Source organism: Scyliorhinus torazame, chromosome 13 (assembly GCF_047496885.1).
Source record: "Scyliorhinus torazame isolate Kashiwa2021f chromosome 13, sScyTor2.1, whole genome shotgun sequence".
NCBI classification, from domain to species: Eukaryota; Metazoa; Chordata; class Chondrichthyes; order Carcharhiniformes; family Scyliorhinidae; genus Scyliorhinus; species Scyliorhinus torazame.
In genome coordinates this window covers 61,106,590-61,121,978 of record NC_092719.1, presented here as the reverse complement: position 1 = coordinate 61,121,978, position 15,389 = coordinate 61,106,590, and positions in this window count along the sequence as shown.

Genomic DNA, 15,389 nt, shown 5'->3' with positions numbered 1-15,389 from the left:
TCCGAGCGAACTCATCAACCGACTCTCTCAAGACGAACTTGATCATCTCCAACCTCAAGAATTCCGCTAGGTCACTCACCCACACCCCCGCATTCGGTGGCTCAGAGTCCCTCCATGCAAGCAAATTCCTTCTCTGGGCTATCAGGGAGGCAAAAGCCAAGACATCGGCCCCTCTTTCCCCCTGGACTCCCAGTTCTTCTGACATCCCAAATATCGCTACCTCTGGACTCAGGGCCACCTTCACCCCCAATACCTCGGACATTACGTCCGCAAACCCCTGCCAGAATCCCTTCAGTTTCGGATATGCCCAAAACATGTGGACATGATTCGCGGGCCTCCCCGTGCACCGCCCACACCTGCCCTCTACTCCCACAAAGAACCTACTCATCCTTGTCACCTTCCTATGCGCCCAGTCATAAATCATTATATTCCACAGCGCCCCCTTGCCAAAAAATGTTCTCTTGACCCGTGGGGTCTTTTCCGCCCATACAACCCCCCATCGCCGAGATCAACGCATTAACCTTCTTAAAGAATGACTTCGGGACAAAGATTGGAAGGTTCTAAAATATAAACAGGAATCTTGGCAGCACCATCATCTTCAGTGTCTGCACCCGTCCCGCCAACGGCAGCGGCTGCACATCCTACCTCTTAAAATTCCCCTTCATCTGCTCCACTAGCCGAGTCAGATTTAATTTATGTAGTTGCGCCCAACCCCGCGTCACCTGGATATCAAAGAATCCCACCACCTTGAACGGCAGCTTCCCAACCTCTTTTCCTGGCCTCTGGTCTCAATCAGGAACACATTACTCTTTCCCATGTTCAACTTGTACCCAGAGAACCGTCCAAAATCCCCATAATGCTGCCAATGCCCACGAATGGGTCCGAAATATATAACACCCTGTGCTCAACGCCCCTCGCACAATCCCTCTCCAGTCCCCCGAACGCTCTAAGCACCATTGCCAATGACTCTATCGCCAAGGCAAAAAGCAACGTGAAGGGGGTACCGCTGCCTTGTCCCACGGTGCAACCCGAAATATCCCAAACTCACCAGATTCGTCCGCACATTATGACCGGTGCCTTGTACAGCAACCGGACCCAGTCCACAAACCGCCCCAGCACCTCCCACAGATATCCCCACTCCACCCGGTTAGAACATAGAACATAGAAAAATACAGCACAGAACAGGCCCTTCGGCCCACGATGTTGTGCCAAACCCTTGTCCTAGATTAATCATAGATTATCATAGAATTTGCAGTGCAAAAGGAGGCCACCCAGCCCATCGAGTCTGCACCAGCTCCTGGAAAGAGCACCCCACCCAATGTCAACACCTCTACCCTATCCCCACAACCCAGCAACCCCACCCAACACTAAGGGCAATTTTGGACACTAAGGGCAATTTATCATGGCCAATCTACCTAACCTGCACATCTTTGGACTGTGGGAGGAAACCGGAGCACCCGGAGGAAACCCACGCACACACGGGGAGGATGTGCAGACTCCGTACAGAGTGACCCAAGCCGGAATCAAACCTGGGACCCTGGAGCTGTGAAGCAGTTGTGCTACCCACAATGCTACCATGCTGCCCTCAAGAACAACTTAATCTACACTATAGCATTCTACCGTAATCCATGTACCTATCCAATAGCTGCTTGAAGGTCCCTAATGTTTCCGACTCAACTACTTCCACAGGCAGTGCATTCCATGCCCCCACTACTCTCTGTGTAAAGAACCAACCTCTAATATCCCCCCTATATCTTCCACCATTCACCTTAAATTTATGTCCCCTTGTAATGGTTTGTTCCACCCGGGGAAAAAGTCTCTGACTGTCTACTCTATCTATTCCCCTGATCATCTTATAAACCTCTATCAAATCGTCCCTCATCCTTCTCCGTTCTAATGAGAAAAGGCATAGCACCCTCAACCTTTCCTCGTAAAACCTACTCTCCATTCCAGGCAACATCCTGGTAAATCTCCTTTGCACCTTTTCCAAAGCTTCCACATCCTTCCTAAAATGAGGCGACCAGAACTGTACACAGTACTCCAAATATGGCCTTACCAAAGTTTTGTTCAGCTGCATCATCACCTCCCGGCTCTTAAATTCAATCCCTCTGTTGATGAATGCTAGCACACCATAGGTCTTCTTCACAGCTCTATCCACTTGAGTGGCAACTTTCAAAGATGCATGAACATAGACCCCAGTTGAAAGTCTTCTCCGTCTTCATCGCCACTGCCACTTCCTTCCCCTCCAGGGGCATCATAATCATGTTAAGCTACCTCCTCACATTTGCCGACAACTGTCTCCCTTTGACAAACCTCACCTATCAGCCCTGGGACACGGACCTCAATTCGTGAAGTCAACACCTTCACCAACAACTTAGCGTCCACAACATAGTGAATCCTTTGTTAGTTTTTGTGTATCAGGTGTTACAAGTGAGGTCTCACAATTTATTTTGCCCAACAAATATTTTTATATGTTGATCGCATCTGGGAATGGCTTGTTATAATAGTTTTTTTTTAATTTAAAAAGAGTGAAAAGATCTGAAGATGTGATATGAAGAAAAGAATGTAAAATTACATGGTCCAAAGTATACTTTGAACAAATGGAATAGTTAAAGCATTAAAATGTTAGTTTAGCTTAGCTCCATTAGTTTTTTGAAGTCACAAGGTTGTGAGTTCAAACCCCACTTCAGGATTTAAGATTGAATCCAAGCTGTCACTTCAGTGCAGTATTGATGAATTGCTGCAGTTTTTGGAAGTGCCATCGTTCTAATGAAATATTAAACTGGCATCCCAACTGCCCATTCAGATATCCTGATCAACATTAAGCCCTCAAACAACAAAAGCAGGACATCTGATTAATTATTGCATTGCTGTCCCCCGAATTGTATGTGCACAAACTAGGTTGTTACATTTGCCTACAAAACAACAATATTAATGGTCCAAAATTCTGGTCTGGATAGTCAGAGATGGGACACATAGTGGGAAATGAGCATCAGGACTCTGCAGAAGTCCTGACGAACACACATATGTGGAAATTTCCCAGGAGGTTTAAACTTTAAACATCTGATGGGCTGAATCCCTCCTGCGGCCTGGAACCCTCCGCAAATGTCTGATCCTATACTCAGGCTGGAGACTTGGGCCAGATAGGTGGGACTTACCAATACATCCCCTAGACAATTTAACACCTGGTCTAACTCAGTGATTAGTCAGGGTAACTCAGTTTAGCATCACAAGTGAACCCCAATCACCCCAGCAACATCCAACCATCCTCCCAAACACTCACTCACCCATTCACTAACTCACTCATTCATTTAAATGTTTTAGATCTTGAAAAAAGTACTTGAAGACGACAGCAAGGGTAATGTGCGTCCGGTGGCACAGTGGTTAGCACTGCTGCCTCACAGCACCAGAGGCCTGGATTCAATTCCAGCCCTGGGTGACTGTGGAGTTTGCACTTTCTCCCGTGTCTCTCTACGTTGGTTCCTCCGGGTGTTCCAGTTTCCTCCACAGTCCAAAGATGTGCAGGTTAGGTGGAATGGCCATGCAACATTGCCCCTTAGCATCCAAAGATGTGGGGTCATGGTTATAGGGTGGGGGATTAGACCTAATAGCGTGCTCTTTCAGAGGGCCGGTGCAGACTTGATGGGCCAAATGGCCTCCTTCTGCACTGTCAGGATTTTATGGTCCTCTCTTTCCTCAGACCCCTATGCTTGCTGGACATACTCTGGAGCGCCCACACTGCCCTCTTCCACTATCCACTTAGGTAGCATGAGTGGATCAGAGAAAACTTTGCGGGCAATGGCAAAGTGCTCAGCATTGCCGCTGATGGGAAGATCTGGTCCAATATTCCAATGCCAGTGAAGTGCTTTGTGATATCCAGAGAAAAGTGCAAAGCCACGAAGAATAAAAAGGCAACTCTTTCTGTTAATGATATAACTAATGATGCAATACATGATACTAAGCAACTGTTGAACATTGGTCAGAACTTTAAGCTCACTGATTTTAATTTGCTGACTGAGTAAACCCAGCTCTTCAATTGCTAAATCTTCTCAGCTGGAACTAATATGCTCATCTCAATTTATTCTCTGACATAAAAACATTAGAAAACCTTGCAATGTTTTGTCTTGCTAGCTCTGATGTAGCTCCCATCATGGGGAGGATGGATATACTTTTATTTAATCTCATGTGCTCTCACTTCCTAATTAACCATTTTCTAAAATAAACACAAAGTTTTACTGAGGTAAAACTAATATTTTAAAGGTGGTTTATTTTTGTCTTCTGGCACTTGTCAGGTGCAAGTTCGGTTATGCTGAAATGTAATGGGCGTGACAATCAAGTGGTCACAACATGTCAAGGAGGCAGTATCACAGGTGTTGTGCAGACTCCTTGAAGAAAAATCTTCTCTATTTCAGCTCCTGGCCAAATGTGTTGATGACTAGATATACAGTTTAATATCTCTATCTGGCTAATATGAGAAATTAAATAGGAAAAAATAGAATTATTTTAATAATGTTCTAGCTGCAGGATGGTGGACAAAACAACAGATTGGGCTGTATGTTGCAGTCAGTGGTGAGACAACAGCTTGTTTGCTGCCTTCAAGATGGAGGGTGAAATTTTCCCTCTTTGAGGCAGAGTGTCACAGCGGGCAGGAACAGCCACGTTGAAGCCACCGGCCCCAAACAGCAGTTTTCTTCACTCTATTGCTCGCAACTGAGAAAAACAATCCAAGGGGCGTCAATCCCACAACATCACATTGGCAGAGCAGGGTGGGGCGTGGACTCTGACTGATATCACCCCACCAGCAATTTAGTTTTTAAAAGATCAGGGTGCTATTTATAAAGGTCGCCCCAGTACACAAAAGTAAAAATGGAAACTGTCCTTAATCCTGCCCCTGACCGGCATGTGGCGCAGTGGATAGTACTGGGACTGCGGCGCTGAGGACCCGGGTTCGAATCCCAGCCCTGGGTCACTGTCTGTGTGAAGTTTGCACATTTGCTCTGTGTTTCACCCCCACAACCAAAAGATATGCAGGTTAGGTGGATTGGCCATGCTAAATTGCCCCTTAATTGAAAAAAAAAAATTGGATACTCTAAAATTTTAAAAGAAAATTGCCTGACACTTCCCAGGCATGACCTTCTCCCACCTGACTGATGCACTCACGAGCTCCTCTGGCAGGTCTGCCCTCCAGATAACTAGATTAAAATTTATTCTAATTGGATTACCGATGTTGAACGTTGGGAATCCTATTACACCTCTGGCAGGGATCAGGGACAATCGCGACAAGACTTCCCGCAGACATACACTGCAATTTGGGCCTCTCCTGACATTTTGCCCTCCTGTCGCCATTTACGCCCAATGCGAACAGGAGCACAAAATCCCAGCCCTAGAATGTTCTGTGGTTTGGGCAAACCCATTCCAATGGCAGAGTTTAATTCAAGTCAACATGATGTCATGGAGCACAGAAAGGATGATGTCAGCACACGTATGTTTTCCATTTCCGAAGCATTCACACACAGCAAACACAGGAAGTTAAAATCATTTAATATCCTTCACTTCTAAGTTACACACTCAGATAGCAAAATAAATGATTTTAATTAAAATAGTAAGCAAAGTTGCCCTAGTCCCAGATGACCATAGGCTGCTTTCTCCTTTGAGGGAGAGAGTTGACTGGTGGTGATTTAACTTGAGGGTCACCACACCTCAGGTGAGGGACAAGTTTGATGCATAACCTCAGCAGGATTGAACCTGCGCTGTTGGTCTTGCTCTGCATCACAATTTTCAATTAAAATAGAAACTAAAACAAAGGTGAACATTAAAAAAAAACATATTCTTTTTGAATGTTTTTAATCATTATGGAGAAGCTTAATACTCCACAAATATAAAAATGAACTTCTCCGAGCTTGAGGGCGTTTAACAGTAATTATGTAGTTTATATGCTGTACAAAACCCAATTGCACCACATTCCACAGATTTAAGGATTTATTTTACATCCAGACTGAAGCCCTCACCAATCCAACAGCGCACCCTCTGGTGAATTGCGGATTCACTGACAGCAGCTTCTAGGTCTCCCCATGTACGGGCTGGAAATGTACAACTCTTCAAGCTGCTACTTGCAGGACCCGCGCGGGCTTCTTCAATGTCAACGAGGAAACCCGGACGGGCCTTGCAGGTGACAGTGCGCAGCGTTGCCTGCAACCCCACCCCCACTGCCGGGGAAATCAACATTGATTACGTCGCGCGCCGAAAATTAAATATCTCCTCTAAGAAATTGCTGTCAGTTTCAGTGGAGTGGTGACAGCGAATGCTGACAGTTTCGCTGTCACTGCCACGGCAAAATCCTGGCCACTATTTCACTAATACATTTCTATTAGCTGACTTTGTCAATTACTTGAAGTGGGATTAATCTCCTCTGTCAATCAGTATCACCAGCTCTCCCTATTTCACAAGCACCTGGGCGTCGAGCACTTTATACAGAAAAAGTGTGTAATCGTACAGTGGGATCTTGATCATGGTGTGAAACAGAGCCCGAACGGGAGCTAGTAGTAGAGAGGTTGCAATCTTTAATTTTTATCTTTTGCAAAATGTAGACCGAGACAGAGTATAGGAATGAGATAGAGAATCTGGTGAACTGGTGCAAGGACAATAATCTCTCCCTCAACGTCAACAAAACGAAGGAGATTGTCATCAGGAAGCGTAGTGGAGAACATGCCCCTGTCTACATCAATGGGAACAAAGTAGAAAGGGTTGAAAGCTTCAGGTTTTTAGGTGTATAGATCACTAACAGCCTGTCCTGGTCCCCCCATGACGACACTATAATTAAGAAAGCCCACCAACGACTCTACTTTCTCAGAAGACTAAGGAAATTTGGCATGTCAGCTACGACCCTCACCAACTTCTACAGATGCACCATAGAAAGCATTGGTATGGAGCCTGCTCTGCCCAAGACCGCAGGAAACTACAAAAGTACGAGAATGTAGCCCAGTTCATCACGCAAACCAGCCTCCCATCCATTGACTCTATCTATAATTCCCGCTGCCTCAGAAAGGCACCCAGCATAATTAAGGACCCCATGCACCACGGACATACTCTCTTCCACCTTCTCCCGTCAGGAAAAAGATACCAAAGTTTGAGGTCACGTACCAACCGACTCAAGAACAGCTTCTTCCCGACTGCCATCAGACTTTTGAATAGACCTACCTCGTATTAAGTTGATCTTTTCTCTACACTTGCTTTGACTGTAACATTATATTCTGCAGTCTCTCCTTCCTTCCCTATGTACAGTACGCATTGTTTGTACAGCATGCAAGCAACTTTTCACTGTATACTAATACATGTGACAAATTAAAATTTACAATCAGCTCTCTGTATTTTACAAATGCCGAGGTCTCAGACCTGAAGATTGCAGCCTTCAACAATTGTGCCTTTTTAATTTTCTAAAATACTATCTAGCTCGAATTACAAAATGTGTCTCACAAAAAGTAAAATATTTCTCTATTAATTCATGGGATGCAGGCGTCACTGGCTGGCCCAGTCTTTATTGCCCATCCCTAACTGCCCTTGCAATTGAATGGCGAGGCCATTTCAGAGGGGCATTTGGATCTGGAATCACATGTAAGCCAGATTTCCTCCCCTAAAGGTGGATTTTACAGTCGTCAATTTTAAAATCCAGATTGTTAGCAAATTCAAATTTCACCATCTGCTGTGGCGGGATTCGAACCCAGCTTCCCAGAGTACTATCCTGAATTACTCACACAGTGACAACACCACTATGCCACCACTCCCTCATCTTGTGGTGTATCTCACACGGTTTATCAACTGCACCAAAGGGAGTTTTGAGATTTTGCCGATCTTCCTCAGTGATGGTAGCATCTATGACATGACGGTTAATTTCAAAGGGTCTCCCAACATTGCAACATGGAAGGAACAGAAATGCAAAACCCAAACACAAGTTATTTTAAAAATGAGAAGTTTGATATCCATGGTAATCCCTGGAACTGGTTGAAAGAGAAGAAGCGGCAGGTACTAGCCAGGAGAATGTTCTCAGGCTGAGGAGATAGACTGAATGGAGTTTCCAAGGCATTGGTGATGAAGAACAAATCTGCCTACATTAAAAAAAGCCTCTTTTCAGAAGAAAATACAAACAAGTATCTTGGGGCATGATTTTGCCTGTGACACATCTAGATAAAATAATATTAGTGTAGTTACATCAGTGTCTCCATACAATGCTTTTACATATTTTGGGTAGAAGAGGAGACACGATAAAGTGTTTCCTTATGCATTTTGTTGTCATATTGTGAATGAGGAAATAAGATGAGAAGGAGCAACAGGAGAAGACCATCAATAGTCCTAAACACCTGCTATTCTCCCATTTCCAACATCCCTAAGATCCTAGTGCTGGGGACAAGGGCTAAATTAAAATGCCACCTCATATGCACAGGCCATGAGGTAGCCAGCCTCTAGATAAAGCACAAGATTACCTTTAACAGGAAATGCCTTACATACAGTCACCATGGGCAAGCAGCACATTAAGAAAACTACACATCGCAGAAGGTTGTTGAAATCCGGTTGCTTATTTAAACTGTTTTTATTGCTCACAATGTGGTCTCCTCCATCTTAGGGAGGCCAAGCGCAGATTGGGTGACCACTTTGTGCAATACTTCTGTTCAGTTTGCAAGCAGGAAATTGAGCTTCCAGTCGCCTGTCGTTTGAATTCTCCATCCTTGCTCCCATTCTGACCTCAGCTCTTGGTCTGTGGCCATTGTTACAACACGCTGGGCTAGTGCGCGGTCAATTCCAGCCCCACGTGCCCCAGAGTCACGACACAAGCGAATTAACCAATAATTATTGTAAAAATATCCTTGGCTGCCTAATAATTGCAATCACAAGGTTTGTAAGATTAAACACAATGACGTTATTCATAACAAGAATTATATTAAGATATGCAGTAAATACAACTGGTTAACAATCATTTCACTCCTGACTCCCACTTTAACTGCCTCTACCTACACACACACAAGATAGATGAACACAGTGGGAGGAAAGGGTTAAAAATAATAACAATGAAAGTCAAAAGGTAGAGGGCTGGATTCTCATTTGCGTCGGCAGCCCACCCACGCCCGTGGGTTTCCCGGCGGTGTGGGGTGGCCACAAGAACTAAATATAGTTCTGATCCTGGCAGTCGGTGAAGGATTCCAGCTAACTCTCTCCAAAAAGATCGAGCTAACTCGCCAGAAATCCCACTGGCAGGTGGTGGGAACGGAAAATCCCGTTGCCAGCGAGGGCACGCCCCCCAGGAAAATGTGGCTGACGGACTAGAGAATCCCGCTCAAAGTCTTTGCTTCAGATGGTGTTTTGTTTTAGCACCTTTGCTTCAATCCCGGCCTTCAGTTCAAGGCTTTTACAGTGGATTGATTCAGGTATCTGTGGTTTCAGAAATAAACACTTCGTCTCTCCGGAGAAAAAGTAGATCCTTGTCTTTGTCTACAGCCTGTGATGACTTTCCTGTAGATTGATTGTCAGGTTTCTGTCGTTTAGAAATGCATTACTCTCAGCTTTTCCTGGCGAAAGCCCTTGTTTTACATCAAATTTTGCTTTTAATTTGTGGTTTGTCTTTAGGCCTCCCTGGTCCCAGGAAAACAGCACCCACCAGGCTTTCTGGAGAGAGAGAGAGAGAGCCAGCCTTTACAATGGCCTTCTAGGGAGAATTAGCTGGATCTTTCTAACGAGTTAGCTGGATCTTTTTGGAGAGAGTTAGCTGGAACCCTTCACCGGCTGCGGGAATCAAAACTGCAGCCAAACTCAAACCTAAACCTTGGAGTCTGAAAACACATTCCAGTGGGATCAGATCCAATCACCACCTATTACCGGGCATAGCACAGTTTTTTAAGCCAATCCATTGGCCACCAGCCAATCAATCAAACCGAGTCTCACCCCATCTCTCTGCTACTGATTGCATCTTCTGTTTAAACCAGCACAGCCTTCCGGATTCTTCCTTCTTGAATTTAAAATACAGGCTTCTTGCCTTAAAGTGAGATGTCCATTAATCATCCAGGGATCAAAAATATAAAATAAAAAATAAATGGGGAAATAAAGGAATAAACAGGGGAGTAAACAGGAAGGACCCTTATACAATGTTCCAATGAAGCTCAAGGAACAGCTCCTCATCTTTCAACTGAGCCTTGTAGACTCAACACTTTGAATTCAAAATTTTGCACTACAACCCTTGTTCCCATTTGGTCTTGTTTTTCTTTGCTTTTTTCCCCATTTTTCTCATTTTCTATGTTTTGTTGTAGTCAACCTGCCATTCACACCTGCTCCAGACACGTCTTTTAAAAAAAATGTTTTACTTGTCCCACTGCCTCTCCCTTGGCCTTGCATCATGGAGCATTTTGTCATTTAATCTCTCATCACCCCCAGCTTCACAAGCCTTCCTTTTTGTGTGTCTTTCTCCTTTGCCTTGCTCAAAAGCTAATCCAGTTTCAACTTTTCCCAGTTTCAATGCAAGGTCACAGACACAAAACATTAACTCACTTTCTCTCCCCATGGATGTTGCCAGACCTGTTCTGCATTTCCAACATTTTGTTTTCACTTCAGTTTTCCAGCATTCTCAGTATTTCGTTTTTGTGTTCCAAAAAACATTTGTGAGACTATTTTGACGTTGAAGTAGTGGATGAGAAGTATCGGTCGCTCATCACCTACCTGGATTCTCAGAAAGCCTCTGATAACATACTTCTCACGAGGTTACTGCAGATGATGGAATCTTGTGATAGCACCATAAATTTAAAATGCTGGATTAGAAATTGGCTCCAATCCTGCAGCCAATTTTAATGAATGGATGTGTTTCAGCTCGGGGAGTTTAGTTCCAGGAATGCGTCTTAGGCCTCCGATTCTTCACGGTCTTTATTAATAACCTGGGCAGCAGTGTTGGGTCTAGGGTAAGTTTGCAGAGAGCAGCAAAACCTGTGCAAAGGTTTAAATGGTAGAAGAATGTAATCAAATCAAAAAAAAATTCAGATGTGCTGGAGGAGTGAGCCACACATTTGCAGATGGGGTTTTATTTAGATAAATTAGTGCCATGCAAATTGGCCAGGCCAAAAGAGAATAGATGTTTTATTTGCTGGGAACAGTAGTGAAGAGGGAAATAAAAATCTTGGTGTTATCGTGCACAATTCACTGAAGGTTTATGGCCAATATAGATAAATTATAGTTAAGAATTAACTATTCAGTATAAGGCAAAGGACATCATATTGACACTGTACATACTGTGGCCAGTACAGGAATCCCCAGATGGTGGGTGGTATAAAGGCTTCGGAAAAAAGTCCAGAGTAGAGCTAAAAGAACAATTCCTTGTATAAAGAACCTCATCTCTTCAGACAGGGTTAAAGACATTAGTCTATTTCAGAACAATGTAGACTTAGGAATAACCTGATAGTGATCTGTAAAATAATTAATTGGATGGATAGAGTTCCTATTCATTGTTTATTCCAATTTAACAGACTTAGGAGTGCCAGGGGCACAGTTCAAGCTCTGTAAGAGGATGAATAGATTGGATATTAGGCCGTTTTTCTTTTCTCAAAGAATAGTGAGTCTTTGAAAATGTTTTCCAGATGGTGTAACTGTTAAGGATTGGCACCGAGACCCTTCTTCTTCTTGATTATCCTGGATGTTCTAACTGAGCAAGTGAGACAAAGTGCCATGTGTAAAGTTTGAAGATTACATTGGACTAAGTAGTGGAAATGATGAAAACAAGACCGAATAGTTAAAGAACTGGAGAAAAGCACTGGAAGACAGGGGTATGAAGATCAGTAGGCCAAAGACTCGATATATGGACTGTCAATTTGAGCCGAGGGAAGAGGATCAGAGTGAAGGTGTAAATATTATGGGTGACGACTTGGAGAAAGTAAATAATTACAAGTCCCTGAGGTCAGTGGTGGCATGAGATGGGAGTCTGGAAATTGAAATTAAGCCACAGATTCACTCTGGTTGGAATAAGTGGAAGAAGTGCAATGGAATGCTGTAGAAAAGTATTACTAAAACTGAAAGGAATAATCTACAAGACAGTTACAAGAACAGTTTTGTTATTTGGTGCAGAAACCTAGACAACATCAAGAAAAAAGGAACAACGGCTGTATACTAATGAGATGTGGATGCTGAGATGGACACGTGGAATACGAAGAAATTATGAAATCAGGAACCAGTACATCAGAGGGCCAACGAACATTATGGAAGCATCAAAGACAGTAGCTGAGAAGAACTTGAAATCATTTTTTTTTTTTTAAATTTAGAGTACCCAATTCAATTTTCCAATTTAGGGGCAATTTAGCGTGGCCAATCCACCTACCCCGCACATCTTTGAATTGTGGGGGCGAAACCCACGCAAACACGGGGAGAATGTGCAAACTCCACACGGACAGTGGCCCAGAGCCGGGATCGAACCCGGAACCTCGGTGCCGGGAGGCAGCAGGGCTAACCCACTGCGCCACCGTGCTGCCCTAGAAATTGAAATCATAGGGTCATCTGTTACAGCGAGGGGAAACATGGTGAGGTGAATGATCGAGATGGCACTTCCTGGAAGAAAGAAAAGACAAGGTCAGAGACCAGATCAAAAAATGCGGTGGCGAGAGGTTAAATGTAGTGAGATTGGAAGAAGAATGTGTGACTGACATGAGGAGTTGGAGAAGGTGATAAAGCAGCATTGCGGTGACACCAAGTACAATGGAAGATGCCAGTGGCATATTGGTATGGTCACTGGACTAGTAACCGAGCGACCCAGGATAATGTTCTGGGGACCTGAAATAGCCTATCAAACCACTCAGGACCCAGCAAACACAAGACCCTACTCATTGCACGGGCCTGTAGGCTAAGATTGAATTTAATTGACAGGTCTGTATGTTCCGTGAGGGTTTCTAAGGCTTTACGTTGTCACGTCTGAAGGTGGCTGATTCTCCAGCTTCCTAAAAGAATACCTAAAAGCGACCCCATATTATCAATATCTGTCAAAGCCAGCACTAACCTCAACTTCTTAGCCTCTGGGTCCTTGCAGAGCTCTTTGCAGAGCTCTGCCAAACATACTCAAGATTTTCCAGTTGGCGACACGCAAATGCTGTGACAGGTGACTGAAGGTTTGTTTGCCAGGGCCAGCAATTACATGAACCTCACTTGCAATGTTGAATGTGTGGACACTTGGATTTGCATCTCTGGTTGGCTTTCCACAGATACATCAATGCAGCAATCAGGGTGCCTGCAGGTCAACCAGGAACCAGGTGTAAAACTGGAAGTACATTAAAGGGGGGCTGCTAGGAGATAAAGGATAAACACTTCAAACTTGACTGATGGCCCACCTGAAACCTGACCACAGGAGATCAACAGCACTATAATAAATGCCATATGACCATCAGAAGATGTGTGATTTGAACAAACTACTAACATGGTGAAGATATGTTTCAGAGGTCTAGAGAGATAAGAAGGCACCCTTCAGTATGCACCAGCATGGGTCTCCAAAATGTTTGATGTGCTGCACTGTGCAACATCACGCAGCAGTGAGGTTTATACTTACAGGAGGAACAGGGCACAGAGTACAGATCCTCTTCAGATGATTCGCAGGAGGAGCACAAGGAAGGAGAGAAGGACAAGGAGGATGAAGATGATGATGAGGTCAACACAGCAGCGCTGGTCAGCTACATCGCTGTTTGGGATTATCTTATTAATGCAAGGTTCACTTAAGTTGCACCAGTGGACCCATGTCAGGAGCACATGCCACAGCCAGACTTCCTACCCACACCTACTTCAGAAGCAAAAGATTGTGCAGCCAACAAACTACCCGTGCACATTCTGCCAATGGTCCTGTTCATGTTTTCCTATTCATCAAATAGGTTAAAAGGTGACTCACATCTCAGCAACCTAGAATAAGCTAGACAGGAAAGCAAAATATAAATTATCATTTTTTTAAAAGCTGAACAACAAAAACGTATTACTTTCCATCACCCCCCTCCCCCCACCATGCATACACTTGTGCAACTTCAAAGCCTTGTCCTTCCTTCCACTCCACTACAACTTCTGTGACTTGAGCAGAGGAAGAGGCAGATTGAACAAAGCTGGGAGTGGCTGTGTCCTCTGATAGGGACTCACAACTGCTGTCCCTGCCACCACCATCTGCTCTTGCTCGACAGTAAAATGTGAACTGCCAGGTTGTGGTATTATAGGTATTACGGTACCTGATAGGCTGGAGCACCATTGGTGGAAACTGAATGCTTTCTAATGGTTAGGATGTTTGGTAGCTCCGCCCTACTAGGCGGGGTATAAGAGCCTGTGCCGCCCCAGCAGCCTTCATTCTGTACCTGAGCTGCTGGGGGAAACATCTAGCTTATTAAAGCCTGCAGTTGGACTACAACCTCGCTTTAGTGGTCATTGATCGTGCACCAATTTAATAAGCTAGTTTTTTTAAGAAGAAAGGATGGAGCTCCGAATCAAGCCGGAGTATCTGCAACTCAGCCCCCATGCGGCGAACTCAGCGGCAATCTTCAAGCACTGGCTGGCGTGCTTTATAGGGTAGCTCGAGACGGCTGAAAACACATCCACGGTAGAGCAGAATCTGCAAGTCCTGCACTCAAGGGTGAGCCCGGAGATTTACACCCTCATCGAGGAAGCGGAAGACTTCGATGCAGCAATAGAGCAGCTAAAAGGACACTATATTCGCCCGGTAAACCAGGTCTACGCCCGGCACATGCTTGCAACAAGGCGACAAACCCCTGGGGAATCGCTGGAGGAATTCTACCGTGCACTCCCTGTGTTGGGCAGAAGCTGCGGCTGCCCGCAAGTTTCGGCGAGCGAACACATTGAACGCTTTCGAGGCAGGGATGCTATCCTCACAAATCCGCCAGCGACTGTTCGAAAAAGACACTCTGGGTCTCAGGGAGGCACGGGACCTTGCAGGCTCCCTCGACGTGGTCTCCAGGAACGCCTGCGCTTACATTCCCGACCGCGTGGCAGCCCCCTGGGCAGCGTGGAACCCCTCCGCGGCCAATCCCGTGACTTCCCCCATCCACCCCACAGGCCTGCGTTGCAAGGCGGCCTGGCAACCCTGGGAGGCCCGCTGCTACCTTTGCGGGCAAGCCAAGCACCCCCGCCAGCGCTGCCTTGCCCGCACATCCACCTGCAAGGGATGCGGCAACAAGGGCGATTTTGTTGGGGTATGTCAGGCCCGTGCGGTTGCCGCGGTCTCCGGCGGCGAATGCGGACCGCAACCACAAACTTCTCCCCAGTCCCCGGATCTTCCTATTCCAGGGCCACGTGTGGACCACGGGCACCGCCATCTTGTTCCACGGACGCCACGTTGGAGGGATGGGCGCCGCCATTTTGTGCACCCCCAGCCATGTGCGACCAATGGGAGC